Genomic DNA, 6,000 nt, shown 5'->3' on the forward strand with positions numbered 1-6,000 from the left:
AAGTTACTTTTCATTAATGGTATAATTGTAATTATGTTTAACTTATAAAAAAAAATTGTTCCTCTAAAGCAGTTGGAGACAGAAATGCGATGGAGTCAGCAAACATGATAAACCCTAGATTGTGATTCGAACTCTAGCTCGCGATTCGATCAACTTCATCCACCTCATTCCCTCCTTTTGACCATTGTTGTATTCTCCATTCTCTCTCTAATAATTTATTTGGTTAGTTTTTATTTTCCTTTCCTTTGCATATGGTTTTTTTGAATTTGGGTTTTAACTTGAATTTTATTTTTCGAATTAAGTTGGTTGTGTTTGTTGATTTACTTGGTTTCCTTTGTGTTCTGAATCATGATCTATTTGTAATTAATATTAGCATATATATGAAATCAATGAGGATAAATTTAGTGTTTACAAAATCATCTTTTGTTTATATGTTTTTTGTTTGTTTAATTTTTCTCTTTAATTCTTGTTTGAATGAAGAGTATGAATTCTTGTTACATTATTTTTGCTACAAACAATTTGTGACCACGAAATAAGGCAGCGACAATGGCAGTTTGCAAATACCCGCCATCGCTTTCTTTTCCGTTATCAATTTAATTTTATCATTGTAGTTACATGATATTCAATTGTCTTTGTTATATTTCAATTTAAGTAAAAACAATTGAAACTATAATTATTCATGGAAAGTAATAATTCAAACTTTTTCTTTAATTTTATTTTTTAAAACAATTTTTAAAAACTATAATGCAAAAGTAAACATGCCGGTAGGCTATTTTGAAACTTTATCACCTGATGCAAAAACAACCCACTATCAAGATCTTTCATTGGCAACATTTATCTAGGGTTGTATAAAAAATCCGGTTATGAGACCCAAATCCAAAATCAGATCCAAATCTATTTTAAATAACCGGTTAAAATCATATGGTTATAATTCAGTTTATTTATAAACCGGTTGGATAACTACTTATGTTTTATATTTGGATTTAGTTCTTATCCGGTTTTTATACACTACCAATATTTTTTTAATTTTGAGATTTTATTTATTAAAAAAAATGAAATTTATTTATTTTTTCAAAAAAACATCATAAAAAAATAAAAATAAAAAACCTTCTTTTTCTCAAAAAAAAAATTTAAATTGAAATTTTTCAGTGAGAATTTTTTTAAAAAAATTTATCAAAAAGATGGATTTTTTCAATAACCAATTTTTAAACCATGAATAAATGATTTTTTAAAAAAATAATCAAATTTTAACCGATTTTGAAAAAAAAATCAATTTTAAAATTAAAATTTTCAAAATCAGTTGCTTAATTATAAACCAGTTATTTAACCATAACCAATTTTACAATTGATTTTATAACCAATTTTAAACAAAATATTAAATTTAATTATAAATCTACATCTATATATTAATTTTAAAATAAATATAGTTTATTTTAAAAAAAAAACCAACTATGAACAACCTTTACCTTTATCCGACGTTGCTGCTTAATCTTGTGGGATGACTTTTATACCTCACTACTACTAGCCCCGATATAGTTTTTCCTACTCAGCAATTAATCGAATTCATGGCGGCACTAGAAGAAAGCAATTACAAGGTTGTTATGCGAGTTATGTGCTATTTGAAGATTGTTCCAACTCATCTACATTTTGTGGCACCTTATTTTCTTTGCAAATAAGAACTACATATATTGTTGGGCTTAAGAGCAAATGTTTAGATACTATATACGGGTTGAATTCGAACGGCAAAATCTAGTATATGATCTGATTGATTATTTTTGGATTAAGTTAAATTTTAAATTTGTATTTTTTTCATTTAACTCGAACCGAACCGACCCGATCAAGAATGTATTGAATTGAGTTGACGGGTTATACACAAATAATAATCTGTATTTTATTTTATGGAAAAATATATTGAATGAAAATATATTTAATATTTGAATTTCTCAAAAGCTATAAAATTTCAATCACATCATTCAATTTTTTTAAAAGCCAACAACCTCACACACAAAAAAACAAATCCAACAATCTTCAAATACATACATAAATTCAACAATAGTAAATCAATAAAATATGAAAATTCATCAATTCTTAGCAATGTCAACTTCAAGCCCAAACACTGAAGAAGTTCTTCAAATTATAGAAGGGAACAATTAAAAATCTGCAAAAAGTTAAAACACTTCAACTCCAAGCGCTTAACAAGTTCATCATTACACATAACTCACCAACCATTTTAGTTTACTAAGTTACCATAATTTTTTTAATAGTAGTGCTTCATTTGTTTATTTATAGAGTACTTATTATTTTCAAATACAATATTAAAAAAAAAAGTGTTTAATGGATTTAAATGTAAAAAATTTAAACTAAATTCATCATACGCATAAGTTTTTGCATAAGTATCATTTTTTATCATAAATAGTATCTAACTAAAACAATTTGTATTTAACAAATATAAAAAATTTAAACTAAATTTATCATAAACATAAGCTTTCAGTTTATATAAGCTTTCAGTTTATATCTTCATTATGCAAAACTATAACAAAATATAATATTTAAATAAATATCATGAGCAACTATAGAACAAAATAAAAACATGGCGACAACGTGACTAGTAGAACAAAAGAAGAAGATGGACAGTGTTGTGGCTTCCAGAAGTCTGGACAGAAAAATAAGGTGAACGCAATATGAAACAGAAGAAGAAATTAGATGACGACGGCTGAAAACTGGAATAAGAAGAAGAGTAATGAAACCCTATTGGGCTGCCAAACAAAATTAAAAAAAAATAATATTATAATTAGTTATCAAGTCGGGTCGATGGGTTCAAATTGTTGAACCCATTACCCGAATCAAATATAAATAAGTTTTAGCGGGTTGGGTTGGACCAGACTCGAAAATGACCAATTACGAATAAAAATCGAGTTGAGTTGAATTGTGTGATTAAATTGGCGGATTGATTCGCGCCCATGTACACTTCTAAATACTATGTATCTGGATATTGCTTCTTTCCTAGACATTCACCTCTCTCATAGAAATCCAAGAAACGACAAATTAATTATTTACATCTTTTTAGCTTCGTAATACGTCTCAAGGTTCAAGAAGGACTAGTAACTCTCTACCTCACTCATTTCATGTGTTTTTTTTTTATCTTCCACCCTTCATCTTGGGAGGGATAATAGAAAAATCTCACAACTTCAAAGAAAGAAAAGTTAACCGCACTAATTTACTTTTTCAATTTTCATTAATGAGAGTCATATTTTATTTTTTTTCTATAAATGATTTATAGGTTATTAAATCTTACTCATAGTAAAAATTACATTTTAGGACATGAACTAATTTTAACTTTAAATTTGAATTAATTATTGAAGTAAAGTATGTTACAATTGAAAGTTTTCAAATGTGTCAAAGTCAATTTTATTTAAGTCTTAAAAAAATTATGTCTCGTCCAAAAGTTAGGGGTGGGAATAGGCCAGGCCAGGCCAGACTTTGAAAGGCCTGAGCCTGGCCTACGATTAATTTTTGAGGCCTAAGCCTGGCCTACGGCCTATGATGGGCTTTTTTTCCGGCCTGAGTCTGGCCTACGACCTATCATGGCCTGACCTGTAAGCCTATTTAAAAGCCTTATTCACATTAAAAATAACTTTTCTAACAAAATAATTTTAGAAAAATATGAAAAAAAACACCCTTTAAACCCTAAAAAATGATTTTTGGTTTAAAAGAATAAATTTTTTATTAAAATAAACGCACCCATTATTTCTCTCAAACAAATGGTCTCAAACAAACTCAGATTATTACCTCTCTCAAATAAATCCTCTCGTGCAACATCATATTTAATAATATATATATATATATATATATATATATATATAAGTAATAAATAAACAATTATCTATAGCTACATGATGTTCTACACATATCGATTTATATGATTCTCCATATACCAATACTAATGTGTATATGTATATATATATTAAATAAAAAAATGATTTTCTAACAAAATAATTTAAAAAAAATATGAAACAAATACCTTTTAAACCCTAAAAAATAGTTTTTTGTTTAAAAGAATAAATTTTTTATTGAAACAAACGCACCTATTATTATCTCTCAAACAACTCAGAATATTACCTCTAAACAAATCCTCTCAAACAACTCGGAATATTACTTCTCAAACAAACTCATATTCAGTAATAATAAACAATTAGGGTTTCTAAATTTATATACTAATAATATATATAAAGATAACAAAAAAATAGTATTGGTTTTTATAAAAAAAGTAACAAATAAATAATATCGATTTTTATAAATAAATAAAAAATGTTGTTTTCATACATGTTTGTTGGAGTGAGTGCAATGAAAATTAGAAGAAGAAAAAACAGAGAATGAAATACATATAAAATATATATAGGCCGGCCTATCAGGCCTAATAGGTTTTTTTACAAGCCTGAGTCTGGCCTATTTACATAAATAGGCTTTAAAAACAGCCTGAGTCTGACCTTTTTATTAAACAGGTCAGACCATAAGTAGGCCAGGCCATAGACCCCTGTCGGACGGCCTAGCCTATTCCCATCCCTACCAAAAGTGAATCTAAACATGTTATATAAAAGGTATAATTTTTAATCGTATTCTCATTTAATCATTTATAGTTAGAGATTTTTAAAATAGTATTATGAGTTTTGTTATAAACATACAAAGAACAATATAACAAAACGCCCATGTAATTTCATGACATAGATCGAGAAAATTTTGCGTTTAATTTCAAAAACCTACAATAACCTCGAATTCTCTCTTCTTTAATTATTTTTGTAAAATTTGATTGAGGACTTATGTTTTTACGAATATTGCAATTAAAACCTCTTAAAAACTACACGAATTTATTAAAAAATTGAAAGAATTTAAATTTTATTGATTTAAAATTATAATTATTGATGTAAAGATTTACAAACATAGATAACAAACTTGACAGTAAAAAAAAAAGATATATGACTAACTTTTTAAAAATAATATAAAATTAATATATTATTTTCGTGAAATTTAATATATCGCGGGATGTATTTTACCAACAATAAAATACTAATTAGTATATATATATATATATATATATAATAAACTAATTATTTAAAAAGAAATGGTTCTCTAGTAGAACATGTAATTAGGTGATGATTTTTTCATAGCACTTGAGCATTGACTTCAATTAGTTGTTGTGACTAGAGGTGGACAACAGGTCGGGTAGGGCGAGTTTAGGCCCAAAACTTCCAATTGATTCAAACTACGGGTGCAATATATAGACCCATTTCAACCTATTTTTCGTTTTCGAGTTCGTCGGGTATGGGTTTGTCGTAATGCGGTTTCTTTAGTTTGGTTTTTTCGAGTTACAAGATTTGAAATTTTGAATCCTAAATCTAAATAAAGTTTGATACTCTGACTTAAAAATAAAAAAGATGAGAATTTTTTTTATAGATCTAGCCATTTAAAGAGTAGATCTGGTTGCAAACAGATCTGATTGTTGAAGAAGTTACAATCGAAAATCACTGGATATGTGTTACCAATACCGTCTTTTTCTTGTAACTGTGACCAAAAAGTAAAGTTGTTGTTAATAGCACCAAAGAACGGCGTCATAATGTTTTCATCCAAAAAAAAAAATATAAAAAGCTATGAGAGATTGAGACAGAAGCATATTGAGAGGCAAATAATATAAATTTGTGTTGTTATATGCCAAGTTCCATAGAGGTGGAATTTTTTAAAAGAAAAAAAAATTCAAATTGAAACAAAAATACATATGTTATATTCTAAAAATAATATAATATAAAATATATAATAATATAGATGGACAGGTCCGTCACTATCATCCAAAACACTCACTCGAATCCGTCTATTGTAATCCATACGAACCCCCAATTTAACCCATTTACCGGACTTTTACTCGCCCACATGCAATCGGGCTGTGCGGTTTGACGGTTTTTTTGGCGGGCCAATTTATTTGTCCAGTCCTAGTTGTGAGTCAGAGTT

Source organism: Cicer arietinum, chromosome 6, assembly GCF_000331145.2.
Source record: "Cicer arietinum cultivar CDC Frontier isolate Library 1 chromosome 6, Cicar.CDCFrontier_v2.0, whole genome shotgun sequence".
Classification (NCBI taxonomy): Eukaryota; Viridiplantae; Streptophyta; class Magnoliopsida; order Fabales; family Fabaceae; genus Cicer; species Cicer arietinum.